Here is a 15,742-nt window from a genome sequence, read left to right as displayed (position 1 = left end):
GGCTTGCTGAATGGATACAAAAACAAGACCCATATATATGCTGTATACAAGAGACCCACTTCAGACCTATGGACACATACAGATTGAAAGTGAGGGGATGGAAAAAGATATTCCATGCAAATGGAAATCAAAAGAAAGCTGGAGTAGCAATACTCATATCAGAGAAAATAGACTTTAAAATAAAGAATATTACAAGAGACAAGGAAGGACACTACATAATGATCAAGGGATCAATCCAGGAAGAACATATAACAATTATAAATATACATGTACCCAACATAGGAGCACCTCAATTCATAAGGCAACTGCTAACAGCTCTAAAAGAGGAAATCGACAGTAACAAAATAATAGTGGGGGACTTTAACATCTCACTTACACCAATGCACAGATCATCCAAAATGAAAATAAAAAAGGAAACAGAAGCTTTAAATGACACAATAGACCAGATAGATTTAACTGATATTTATAGGACATTCCATCCAAAAACAGCAGATTACACTTTCTTCTCAAGTGTGCAAAGAACATTCTCCAGGATAGATCACATCTTGGGTCACAAATCAAGCCTCAGTAAATTTAAGAAAATTGAAATCATATCAAGCATCTTTTCTGACCACAACGCTATGAGATTAGAAATCAATTACAGGGAAAATAATGTAAAAAACACAAACACATGGAGGCGAAGCAATACATTATGAAATAACAAAGAGATCACTGAAGAAATTGAAGAGGAAATCAAAAAAATACCTAGACACAAATGACAATGAAAACACGACGATCCAAAACCTATGGGATGCAGCAAAAGCAGTTCTAAGAGGGAAGATTATAGCTATACAAGCCTAGCTCAAGAAACAAGAAACATCTCAAATAAACAATCTAACCTTACACCTAAAGGAACTACAGAAAGAAGAACAAAGTACAAAGTTAGCAGAAGGAAAGAAATCATAAATATCTGAGCAGAAATAAATGAAATAGAAACAAAGAAAACAATAGCAAAGATCAATAAAACTAAAAGCCGGTTCTTTGAGAAGATAAACAAAATTGATAAACCATTAGCCAGACTCATCAAGAGGGAGAGGAGTCAAATCAATAAAATTAGAAATGAAAAAGGAGAAGTTACAACAGACACTGCAGAAATACAAAGCATCCTAAGAGACTACTACATGCAACACTATGCCAATAAAATAGACAACCTGGAAGAAATGGACAAATTCTTAGAAAGGTGTAACCTTCCAAGACTGAACAAGGAAGAAATAGAAAATATGAAGAGACCAATCACAAGTAATGAAATTGAAACTGTGATTAAAAATCTTCCAACAAACAAAAGTCCAGGACCAGATGGCTTCACAGGTGAATTCTATCAAACATTTAGAGAAGAGCTAACATGCATCCATCTCAAGCTCTGCTAAAAAGCTGCAGAGGAAGGAAAACTCCAAACTCATTCTATGCGGCCACCATCACCCTGATATCAAAACCAGAGAAAGATACTACAAAAAAAGAAAATTACAGACCAATATCACTGATGAATATAGTTGAAAAAATCCTCAACAAAATACTAGCAAACAGAATCCAACAACACATTAAAAGGATCATACACCATGATCAAGTGGGATTTATCCCAGGGATGCAAGGATTCTTCAATATACGCAAATCAATCAATGTGATACACCATTTTAACAAATTGAAGAATAAAAACCATATGATCATCTCAATAGATGCAGAAAAAACTTCTGACAATATTCAACACCCATGAATGATAAAAACTCTCCAAAAAGTGGCCATAGAGGGAACCTACCTCAACACAATAAAGGCCATATATGATAAACCCACAGCAAACATCATTCTCAATGGTGAAAAACTGAAAGAATTTCCTCTAAGATCAGGAACAAGACAAGGATGTCCACTCTCACCACTGTTATTCAACATAGTTTTGGAAGTCCTAGTCACAGCAATCAGAGAAGAAAAAGAAATAAATGAATACAAATTGGAAAAGAAGAAGTAAAACTGTCACTGTTTGCAGATCCATGACACCAAACATACAGAATCCTAAAGAAGCCACCAGAAAACTACCAGAGCTAATCAATGAATTTGGTAAAGTTGCAGGATACAAAATTAATGCACAGAAATGTCTTGCATTCCTATACACTAATGATGAAAAATCTGAAAGAGAAGTTAAGGAAACACTCCCATTTACCACTGCAACAAAAAGAATAAAATATCTAGGAATTAACCTACCTAGGGAGACAAAAGACCTGTATGCAGAAAACTATAAGACACTGATGAAAGAAATTAAACATGATACCAACAGATGGAGAGACATACCATGTTCTTGGATTGGAAGAATCAACATTGTGAAAATGACTATACAACCCAAAGCAATCTACAGATTCAATGTAATCCCTATCAAATTACCAATGGTATTTTTTATGGAACCAGAACAAAAAATCTTAAAATCTTTATGGAGACACAAAAGACCCCGAATAGCCAAAGCAGTCTTGAGGGAAAAATAACGGAGCTGGAGGGATCAGATTCCCTGACTTCAGACTATACTACAAAGCTACAGTAATCAAGACAATATGGTACTGGCACAAAAACAGAAACATAGATCAATGGAACAAGATAGAAAGCCCAGAGATAAACCCATGCACCTATGGTCAACTAATCTATGGCACAGGAGGCAAGGATATACACTGGAGAAGACAGTCCCTTCAATACGTGGCACTGGTAAATCTGGACAGCTACATGTAAATGAATGAAATTAGAACACTCCCTAACACCATACACATAGATAAACTCAAAATGGATTCGAGACCTAAATGTAAGACCAGACACCATAAAACTCCTAGAGGAAAACATAGGAAGAACGCTCTTTGACATAAAGCATAGCAAGGTCTTTTATGATCCACCTGCTAGAGAAATGGAAATAAAAACAAAAATAAACAAATGGGACCTAATGAAACTTAAAAGCTTTTCCACAGCAAAGGAAATGATAAACAAGATGAAAAGACAACACTCAGAGTGGGAGAAAATATTTGCAAACGAATCAACGGACAAAGGATTAATCTCCAAAATTTATAAACAGCGTATGCAGCTCAATATTAAAAAAAACAAAACAAACAACCCAATCTGCAAATGGGCAGAAGACCTAAACAGACATTCTTCCAAAGAAGATATACAGATGGCCAAGAAGCACATGAAAAGCTGCTCAATATCACTAATTATTAGAGAAATACAAATCAAAACTACAATGAGGTGTCACCTCACACCAGTCTGAATGGGCATCATCAGAAACTCTACAAACAACAAATGCTGGAGAGGGTGTGGAGTAAAGGGAACCCTCTTGTACTGTTGGTGGGAATGTAAATTGATACAGCCACTATGGAGAACAGTATGGAGGTTCCTTAAAAAACTAGAAATAGAATTATCATATGACCCAGCAGTCCCACTACTGGGCATATACCCTGAGAAAACCATAATTCAAAAAGACACATGCACCCCAGTGTTCACTGCAGCACTGTTTACAATAGCCAGGTCATGGAAGCAACCTAAATGCTCATCGACAGACGAATGGATAAAGAAGAAGTGGTACATATATACAATGGAATATTACTCAGCCATAAAAAGGAACGGAATTCGGTCATTTGTTGAGACGTGGAAGGATCTAGAGACTGTCATACAGAGTGAAGTAAGTCAGAAAGAGAAAAACAAATATCATATATTAACACATGTATGTGGAACCTAGAAAAATGGTATAGATGAACCAGTTTGCAGTGCACAAGTTGAGACACAGATGTAGAGAACAAATGTATGGACAACAAGGGGGGAAAGCCACAGTGGGGTGGGGATGTTGGTGTGCTGAATTGGGTGATTGGGATTGACATGTGTACACTGATGTGTATAAAATCGATGACTAATAAGAACCTGCTGTATAAAAAAATAAATTAAATTAAAAATAAAATAAAATAAAAAGAAAGTATAAACATTAAGAATGTATGTGTAACTGTCTCTACGTCCATCTACATCTCTGTCATACAGAGTGAAGTAAGTCAGAAAGAGAAAAACAAATATCGTATAATAACGCTTATATGTGGACTCTAGAAAAATGGTACAGATGAACTTATTTGCAAAGCAGAAATAGGACCACAGATGTAGGGAACAAACTTATGGTTACCAAGGGGGGAAGGGGTGGGTGGGATGAATTGGGAGATTGGGATTGACATATACACACTACTATGTATAAAATAAGTGAGTAATGGGAAACTACTGTATATCACAGGGGACTCTACTCAGTGATCTGTGGTGACCCAAATGGGAAGGAAATCTAAAAAAGAGTGGATATATGTATATGTATAACTGAATCACTATGCTGTACAGCAGAAACTGACACAACATTGTAAAGCAACTATACTACAATAAAAAAAATGTATGTTCCAAAATTAATTTTAGAATGATTAGTCTGAACTTATTGCTGGCTCTAGTTAGATATTAGTGTCTATTTATTATTGACACAGTTTCTAATTTATGGCAATAAAACCAAAGCATAAGCATATGACCATTGTGTCCTTTTGTTGTTGTTGCTGTTTTCCCTTAAAAGGTAGCAAAAGTGGGATGGAAGACCTCCAAATATTGCATGGAGGGGGTACTACCAAGTGGTTCGGATAATTAAAGATATCTCTTGGGTGTTGGTGGGAATATACTATATCAAATATATTCCAGCATAAAAGCTTTTTTTGGTAAAAATGTGGGCATCATGAAAATATTGATGGGTATGGGAAAGAAGGTATTTGTGAATAATTTCTGGACATCATCCTGCTGTATCTCAAATTTTGCATTTGACTGTTGCTTTGATTTTAAATGAACTTTGATATTATTTCAAGACTTGAAAGACCATACTCTCCAAATATTTTAATCCACTGGGATTATGAGATGTAACCCTTTACATTGTTAACAGCAGTTATAAGTAAAAGTTTTGCATAATTTCCTTAAATATAGTCAAAAATAGTGATCCATCTCCAAAAAATGCACATAACAAAATAGCCTACTATATTCCATATACCCCTAGATCATTCTCTAACATTTTACATATACATAATGTGCTTAGTTCTCCAATTAGATTCCAGAGTTTTAAGACAAAGTGTTTTTCCTACTTCTATTGCATCTTTGTTATTCCTTAGCAAAGTTGATGAATGCATTTTTGGTCCATAAGAATTGCTTTGTTGATTATAGAAGCTAGTACTATATTGAATGCTGCTTCTTGAAAACAAATATTTCAAATTATATTTAATCATTTGGTCCAAATATATTGCTTTCTCTGGCTTTTGTCAGCAAAAATAGCTCAGTTTGTGTATTAAATTGTGAATAATTGCTACAATTTCCCCTACTTATCATTTTTTTATGAAGTAACTTAATTTTCACCAAATCTTTTATGCACAAACGGTTTAGTAACTTCCATTTTACAGAATAAGAAACAAATTCAAATAGGTTACATTACTGTCAAAAGATATTTCCTACTTTTAACCACTACTATCACTATACACATACTAGAAAGGCTAAAATATATATATATATTTATATATGTTATATGTATTTATACACACAAATATACACAAAATATATATATATATACACACAAAGACACTGACAATACAAAATACTAGCAATGATATAAAGCAATTAAAACTCCAATATATTGTAGCTGGGAATACAAAATGGTACTGCACCCTGTAAATTAGTTGGGTAGTTCCCAGAAAGTTAAACTAACATCTGCAAAATGATGTAGAAAACCCATTCCAAGGTATTTATACAAGAGAAATAAAAGGTCATGTTCACACACATACTTGTATACAGCTATTTGTAGCATCTTTATTCATTTGGGAAATTTGGATTTTATTTATTTGGGAAACAACACAAATGTTTTTAACTGAGTATATAGATTTTAAAAACTGGTACATTATACAGTGGACTACTACTCAGCATTAAAAAGGAACAAAATATGGAAACACACAACTTGAATGAAGCTCAAGGTGTTACATATATGTTAAATGAAGGAAGCCAGTTTCAAAGTGTTACCTACTCCACAGTTCCAGTGATATGAAACATGGTACGATCAAGCAATTCCAGTCCTGGGTGTATACCCAGAAAAATTAAAATACTAATTCAAAAAGTTACATGCACCTCAATGTTCATAGCAGCACCATTTACAATAGCCAGGACATGAAACAACCCATGTGCCCATCAAAAGACAATTGGATTGGGGCTTCCCTGGTGGTGCAGTGGTTGAGAATCTGCCTGCCAATGCAGGGGACACGGGTTTGAGCCCTGGTCGGGGAGGATCCCACATGCCACGGAGCAACTAGGCCTGTGAGCCACAACTACTGAGCCTGCACATCTGGAGCCTGTGCTCCGCAACAAGAGAGGCCGTGATAGTGAGAGGCCTGTGCACTGCAATGAAGAGTGTCCCCTGCTTGCCGCAACTACAGAAAGCCCTTGCACAAACGCGAAGACCCAACACAGCCAAAAATAAATAAATTAATTTTAAAAAGACAATTGGATTAAGAAGATATAGTGTATATACATATACATATATATATATATAGTGGAATATTACTCAGCCACAAAAAAGAATGAAACACTGCCATTTGCAGCTATGTCAATGGACCTAGAGAATATTATGCTTAGTGAAATAAGTCAGACAGAGAAAGACAAATACTGAACAATATCACTTATATGTGGAATCCAAAAAATAATACAAATGAATGTACATACAAGATAGAAACAGACTCACAGACAGAAAACAATCTTGGGGTTACTAAAGGAGATAAGGAAGGGGGAGGGAAAAATTAGAGGTATGGAATTAACAGATACAAACTACTATATACAAAAGAGATAAGCAAAAGGATATACTGTATAGCTCAGTAAATTATGCCCATTATCTTGCAATAACCTACAATGGGATATAATTTACAAAAATACTGAATCACTATGCTGGACTCCTGAAATTAACACAGTACTGTAAATCAACTATACTTCAATTTAAAATTACAGTTAAAATTAATATTTCAAATTTATAGAGATATTTTGTTATTATTTCTTAAAATATTCTCTTCTTCTCCCCACCCACATGAGTATGTAACTAACCAAATGGACACTGAAGAGCTCTACAACCATTTCTAAAATACAACTATTTTTTAAAAAGCAGTTAAAAACTGATAAACAAATTTCCAAAGGTTCTATTATTTTGTTCTCTATTAATGTGATTTTAAATGTGACTATGAATTTTATCTATGTGCAACATGAATGCGAAGTATCTATATAAGAGTTAATTGGATGAAAATACTTGTTAACCTGATCATTAGGCTTCCTGCAGTTAATACAGAATTACACTTGGCCATTGGAATTGACTTAAATGTTCAGAAAAAAGTTGTTTCTGATTCTACTGACCTTTCCACTGTGTTTTATCTTTATTCAAATCAAAAGGATACTGTGGAACAAGAAAAAAATTACAAGGATATAGGACCAGCCTCTGACAATTACTACTGTATACCTACAATTGAATTTGCATCACAGCAATACCATCGAGTAACTATGGAGGTCACAACAGATGAGTGACAACAGTTTTGTAGCTCAGTTTGCTCATCTCTACCATGGGATGTAGAGTGTCAATTACCATTTCAGTGCTTACTGGGTGCTGGCTACCTGTTAAGTAGTTTTAGAGTTTGAAAAGGTGGCAGGACAGTGTACTATATCAGCATACAAGTGATCCAAGTGGCAGAGACAAGGAGAGTTTGATGTAGGATTCACATATGTACATAATGTGTCTGCCATTAAGTCACTTTGTCATCTTACACAAATCACAGAATCTCTCTAAGTGCCATGCCTTCCCTTAACATGGGGGAATAATAGTAAACCTTAGAATAGTAAACCTTAAATAGTAAATAGTAAACCTTAAACCAATGCTGTTAAGAGGATCAGAAACAGTTAATGGAAAAGCATTGTCAATTATAGATAAAATGTACGTTTTGTCTTTTTGGGAGGGTACTTTTTAGGTAATCCCATTGTTTAAAAATACATGGACACGGTATACATACAGTAGGAATTCTGATTATAATACAATTACAGAGAATACAAAAGAACACAGCAATAGAGAATAAAGAAACTTTCACTGTTTAATATTTTCAGTGCAGTTAATCTATATTATGTGTAAAGTTGTAATTAGAGAGTGCTTATATGAAAATAATTACCATTATAGGGACATCACTTGAATCTTCAGGATCTGCCAACTAATTAGCTCATTCCAAAGACAAAATGATAATGTAACATCATCCACTTTCAAAAATTGACCCTTGCCACCTAGACAATTAAGTATTTGTGAAAAATATGATCTTGTTACATTCCATTAAATGCCAAGTAAAGGAACTGAAGCGAGAAGAACATTTTAGAAGTAGTTAGCTAATTTTTTTTTTTTCCCGGTACGCAGGCCTCTCACTGTAGTGGCCTCTCCCGTTGCGGAGCACAGGCTCCGGACGCGCAGGCTCAGCGGCCATGGCTCACAGGCCCAGTCGCTCCGCGGCATGTGGGATCCTCCCGGACCGGGGTACGAACCCGTGTCCCCTGCATCAGCAGGCAGACTCTCAACCACTGTGCCACCAGGGAAGCCCCTAGTTAGCTAATTTGAACACACCTTCTGATATTATTCACAAAAGCATTTAGTCTGTATTTTTTCTCTTAAATCCTATGTGGTAATGATTAAAATTTAGTTTCTTATCTTATCTCCCTTAATAATAATTCCAAATTCCCAAGCACACATACTTTTTCAATTAAAAATATTAATCAAATTAGATACCACATTTCATTAGTAGCCAAGTGAAATCAACTAGTATTTAATAAGTACTCATACATAAGGTGCACTATGTTTCCTAGCAGATAAATAAAAGGAATAAACTATAAATTCTTGTCTCAAAGGGTGACAAGAATGAGTGTGGGCTATAATCTGAAAATAAGCTATGAAAGTTTTATAAGGGGAAATTACCAAGTCAGTACCTAGAGAATAGATATACAGAGACTATGATGAACCCATTATCAATTGGAGGCAAAAAAAACCACAGGATTGGGCTTCCCTGGTGGCGCAGTGGTTGAGAGTCCGCCTGCCGATGCAGGGGACACGGGTTCGTGCCCCGATCCCGGAAGATCCCACATGCCGCGGAGCGGCTGGGCCCGCGAGCCATGGCCGCGGAGCCTGTGTGTCCGGAGCCTGTAAAAAAACCACAGGATTTACTGAGAATGATGTTAGACTGATTTAACAACTTTGGGAAAGGCAATAATGGGAGGTGTAACACAATAGGTTGTTTGGGACAAGATTGTTTAGACTTTGGAATGGTAGGTTTAGGAGTTTTAATTTGATGTTTTCCATTTCTCTAAATGGAAAGTCACTTAAACTTTCTGAGGATAAATTTTTTATCAGAGTAATAATGAAAAAACAAAAATGGAAATGTCAGTTAAACTGGAGGGGTTTTTTTCTTTTTTTTTTAATGTGGGCAAAACATAACTAATGTTGTAACTACAGTGGTATTAGAAGAAAGGAAAGAGAATATGTATGTGAGAAATCCTGAAGAAATAGAGTCACTAGGATTTAAGAATGGAAGAGTTAAGAGAGAAGACAAAATTAGCTATCAAAATAGAAAAGCTTTGGGGCTTCCCTGGTGGCACAGTGGTTGAAAGTCCGCCTGCCGATGCAGGGGACAGGGGTTCGTGTCCCGGTCCGGGAAGATCTCACATGCCGCGGAGCGGCTGGGCCCGTGAGCCATGGCCACTGAGCCTGCACGTTCGGAGCCTGTGCTCCGCAATGGGAGAGGCCACGATGAGAGGCCCTCATACCGCAAAAAAAAAAAAAAAAAAAAAAAAAAAAAAGAAAAGCTTTTAACTCCAGGGAGCTTTGAGAATTGGAATATTAAGAAGATGAACTCCTCTGAGTGTGCAGGGAGAAGTATTTTTAAAGCCCGTTGAACTTGAACAAGCAGAATATTTAAGTGGAAATATCTGACGAATCACTGAAAATTGGGAAATGCAGACTAAAACTCCAGAAAAGCTAGCAAAGAGAATATTCTCCAAGAGAAACCTGAGGAATATTTATACATTATACATGAGAATTGTGACAAGAAGCATCAAGGAGAGTTATATATTATGAGATTTAGAGGAAGCAGTATTTTTAAAACGAATGAAATGACCCATTGTGTTGCCCTCTACAGTGAAGCCAAAGAAGGTGGGACAAAGAGGAGAAAACTGTTTGACTATTGGAAAGTCTGTGTTGATAGAATAAGTTCAGAGAAGTAGGGAAGAAAACCAGATAAAAAGGAGTTAAGAAATTAGTATTTGGTGAGCAACTGGAGGCAGCAAATAATGTACCATGCTTTCTAGAATGTTTACAATTCAAGATTTAACTAATCAGACAATCCTTGAAAGAGTTCTATCTAGCCAGAAAACAGAGTTGTCATTGAAGCCTAGAGTACACAGAGCCAATACTAAGGAGTATATGCTCTGGTGGCTACAGTAGGGTCAAGGAGGGGGCACAGAGAGCCTAGGGAGAGACTGCCTGGTCATCAAGGGCAGATTAGGCCTTTCAGAGGAGGCAGCCTGTTAACCAAAATGGTGCTCCTGAAAGTTTAAGTAGGCATTTGCCTGGAGAAATGGAGGTCGATATGGAAAACGAAGAGTACCTAGTGTCAGGTAAGTACCTCAGGGGAGAGAGACAGGGTATCAAATAGTTGGGAAACTGCACACATTAGGGTGACTGGAAAGTAAAATATTGTGAGGGGGTCATTGAGAATTTACGACACTGGTACAAAATGAGACTAAACAGGAAGTCATGACCTTAGAAGTATTGCTAAGAAATTATAACTTTCCCTCGAGTAGAAAGAATTACAGGACCCCAAGCAGGGGAGTGCTATTTATCTCAGTCAATCACAAGATTAGCCAAGCTATTCCCTTAAGTTTACGCAAAAGGAGAAAGGCAGAGAAAATGAACACAGTCAATTGTCAATCATGGGACAAAAATTTGTCTGTTTCTTCTAGTTTTGAAATTTCTGAAGCCTCCAAGGATGGGAATTATGAAACTCATAAATACCCTGAATTTTAGGTTTATGTTATAGCCTGCCTCTAAGTTAAAAAAAAAAAAAAAAAAAAAAAAAGTCTGGGTGATCTCTGAAGTTAAAGTAAGAGCAATTGTAAAAATGGTGGGAATGATTATTCATCGTACAAGGGACTTTATTTAGATCTGAGGCATAAATCAGTATGACTCTGAGCAAGCCAATGGGCACAGAAAGGAAGGATGCTCAACAGAAAGGGCAGCATAGAACACAGAGGCTCAAGTGAATTCCTCCCTGCATTTGAAGATATTGAATAATTTCTCCACAGCAGTAGAAAAAAATCCTCTCGCTGGAAAACAGCATGAATAAAAAATGACTGACTACGGTGCAAAGTAACCAGTCACTGGGGAATGATTTGTCTATATTACTAGCTTACAAAAATGGGCAAAACAAAATATAATCTTACACTCACTTATTTCATTTGTTAGCACTTTCTGAAGGAGCACTTTCAATCCTGATGTGTATCAAGAATAAATACATCAATGGAGCTGCGCTATACATTTTATTGAATCCTATATGATGTACCAACACCCATAATTTTCAAGAAATACCACCCAGAGGGGAAAATCATCAGTTGTGAAAATAAACACTTTTAAAAATTACTGTGGGCTGGTTATTAGGGACAAACTTTCCTAAAACGAATGATCACACTTCAAATTCATGACCCAAAACTGTTGCTCTTCTTAGCTGTGAGATGGGCACCCACCAGCACGGTGTGTGTTAGGAGAAAGATACCTTTTTTAAGCTCTGTTAATTTAACTTGTGTAAATTAATTGGCTGAAACACAAAGTAAGTGTGTAGAATTTTACCATTTGGACGGCTTTATTAACTGAAAAGTCAGGTGTTGAAGTACATTTAAAGATCTGTTTTTCTGTTCTCTGCTGGTGTGATGTGGGCATATTCTCACTTGTTAATTATATTGTGTATAAAAAGTAGAAAAACTAAATTGAAAGAAATAAAATATTCTATAAGTATTTTTTGCATGGAAGCTTATGCCCACAAAGAAATACGGCACTTGCTGTCACAAAACTAGCTTTGTCCTAATTGCAACCCCGCAGTCACAAATTATTATGACAGAATTACTTCCTTTTTCAAATACTGCTTTCTACTGTAATAAAATCTCTTATTACTCTACTGTCAGTATTCATCATTATGCAATAGCTACTTAAAGATACCTACCCAGAAACTCTCTAGAAAAGTATAACAAACCTTGACTCGTCGTTTCAGAGAGCCAACATTCCAAGATAAAAGTACTGACACCACTTAATGAACAATTCAGAATTGCTTATTTTTCAAACTATGCATGGTCGCAAATTCCAGCTTTAGAACTATTCTTACACCAGTACCCCACTGTTATAACACTAAGTTAAAAGACTAAATTTCAACTCACCAGTTACTCCTAAAATTTATAATGATGTGTACTTGTGAGAAACAATTACTATTTCATAGACCTGATTCCTCAAACATGTTAGACATATAGAAGTTTACATCTCTTTTAAAAAACATTATGAACCTGCATATTTTCTACGGATTTTAAACATCAAAATATACTTTTAAAATTCCTATTCTGATTTAGATTTGGCATACTAAATATTGAATTTATAAATATATATGCATATATAAAGAGTTATCAAATTAGATATATCTTTTTATACCTATTTCCAGATTCTAGTATTCTTGAGAATCTTTCAAATATATGTAAAAATGCATATAACATTTGCTTGAACATATAGTTTATCGAAAGGTGAAATGAGGATAATTCTAATCTCATATTTCAGCAACTGGAAAAATATGAGATGAAATTTATAAAGTAAATAATAAATAATTATGATTAAATATTTTAGTAAAAAAATAAATGAGGATGAGAAAAACAGAATCACTGTAAGGTGGAGTACATACTCTGATTTAAATTGACATGAAGAGTCTTTAGAAAATATTTAAGAATTGAAGGAAACAAATCCAATACAAATATAACAAATTGCCATTTAGGAATTAAGTGAACAAGCAATGACCGGTGACCAGTTTGCAGCTGAGCTTTTGCTGCTGAGCGTTAGCCACTCAGCTCACAGTTTTCAACAAGGCAGGCTATTCAGTGCATGCCTGAAATAGAGGCCAGGCACAATCGAGACAAACAAGACATCCATCATGTTTTCAATACCCAGAGTCTGTGCTTTAAGTTACCTCCATCTCAAACTGAAAGGATAAAAGGCTCAACTGCCCTAGGAGAAAATAGTGCCACATGTGCCTGTGGCTCAGGGAGAAGTCTTCACTTGCTGGAGGCACTGGGAAAATGCTTGTAACTCATGCAGATGGGGGATGAGGAAAAGGTAGGATGTCTTAAAAATGGAAACAGTAGAAAAGAGTTCAGGTTAATGTGTTGGAAAATAAAGAGGGATTGTGTTTTGATTAAAACCTTGAACTCTGCACACAAAAGGGAGCTTTTGGGACCTTGCAAATGAGCCCAGGTGCCAGCCCTGTGCCTGGCAACCCTGACCTACTAACACTGTCTGTTTAACCAACCCAGCTTTATGAGAAAGTGGATTAGTTAGTACCCAATGAAGTGGAATATGAAGGGTGATTTCTCTGAGATTTATTTGGTATGCTATGTTCACATATCAGAAAGCTCCATAGATGGGAGCTGCATTGTGAGTTCAGGAATATTAACCAAGTCATATTATAAATTATACACCTTCACATTCCTATGTTATTTAAGGCTTATCTCCCACATTCATTTTAGAGGTCAAGAAATTTTATACAAAAGTTTATTTATAAATAAATAGTGTCAGACATGTATGAGACTTTGGACAAAAATTGAGTCAAAGAAAAATAGGGCCTATTCTGTTGAAGTTTAATGATCACAACAGATATTTATTAATCCAACAAATGCAGAATCATACAATTAGACAGTTGATTATTTGAAGCAATGTATAGGGAGCTATGAGAGCTAAAGCAAAGGGGTCTGATCTAGTTTCAGGGCACATGGCGTTTAAGTGGAGAAATGATACATGAGTAGCAGTTAAACTGATAAAGGGATGAAGTGGGGTGAAATTCTCAGCAGAGGGATGAGCAGGCCAAATAGACTAAGCCTGACGGGCATGCTGAGTATAATCTAGTGCAGGCAGTATAGGTAGTAAGGAGAAGAATATTTGCAGATGAGCCTGAGACATCCATAGGGTCTTAGATGTCAAGAAGGCTAGGATCTTTGAGCTTTAACCTAATAACTGGCAAATGATTTTAAATGGGAAGGTAACATGACTAACTATAGCCACCTTTATGAAGATCATTGTGAATGCAGAAGTAAGTGGACTGGATAAGGAGGGCTGGGGTTGAGAAGGGATCATCTATAATTTTGTCAGTAAGAATGCTTAGGTGATTGTTATAGTAGAGTGACAATCTTGGCTACCCATATCGTTTTCTTCATTTCTCCAAGCTCTGAACACTGAATGACTCACGTCTCAGTAGCCTCTTTTCTTCTTTATGTATGCTTACTATCTAGATGTACTCACATCTCATGGTTTAAAAATCATAGATCATGGTATCTCCCAAATTTGCACCTAATCCATCAGCAAATCGTATCCCCGATAAACACACAATCCAACCTTGTTTTGCCATCTCCACTCTTAACACCATGGTCCAAGTCACTAATTCCTCTAACTTAGAACAGTTTGATAGCTTCTTAGTTAATCTCATTTTGTCTACATTTCACCACTAAAGTGTATTTCAACAACAAAAACAAAAACAAATCATCTTATATCTTTTCCCATCTCAAAAACCCTCCAGTACATTTGAAATACATTCCAAATAAAATCTAATATCCCTACTCTGGCACATTCTGTTTTCCACAAGGGCCTGCAATATTTACCATTTCACATGATCTTCAGGATCTTGCCACTTCTCCACTAAGAAACTAAATCCATATCTCTGCCTCCTTGACTCCAGATGGCTCAATGACTGGTTTGACCAAAAGAATAAGGCAGAAATGATGCTGTGCCAGTTCTAGAAATAGCCCTTACCTAACTCAGCAGCTTCCTCTCCCTGCTTCTTGGAATGCTCGATTTTAAAACTCTTGTTCTTGAAACACTCCTTTTAAACCCAGGCCCCATCATACAGTTAGTTCATGACACATGAATAAGCCACACATAATAAGGCTGTTTGTTTGAAAGTCCTAGATAAGCATCTAAGCATTAGCCTACACCAGCCCAGCCAAGTGACATCTACATACAGCTCAGATGAACTTTTGAATGAGTACAGGCCCACCTGACATCTGAGTAAACACACATAAGAAATGATGAGCAAGAATACCACCTCCTAAAAAATGGTGATGTAGGAGAATCCAGCTTCCCTGTCTCCCCACAAAGATCAATGATTGGACAGCTACCCAGGAACAAAAACTCCAGGCAACCCCTAGAGTTCACTTTGGAAGTTTTAGCACAGAAGAGAAAGAAGGCAACTTCATTTTACCTGCAGCCTCCCACCCGCCAAGCCATCATTATTCAGTGCCAATAAAGAATTTCCCAGCTTGAAAGATTTTTCTCTCACCAGAAAAAGAAGAGGTGGGTGAGCGATCAGCCTCTCCAGCCTCACATGCAGGGCACAATACGAAG

The sequence above is a fragment of the Mesoplodon mirus genome (genome assembly GCF_964341445.2).
Source record: "Mesoplodon mirus genome assembly, chromosome: 1".
Classification (NCBI taxonomy): domain Eukaryota; kingdom Metazoa; phylum Chordata; class Mammalia; order Artiodactyla; family Ziphiidae; genus Mesoplodon; species Mesoplodon mirus.
This window is presented reverse-complemented; position numbering follows the sequence as displayed.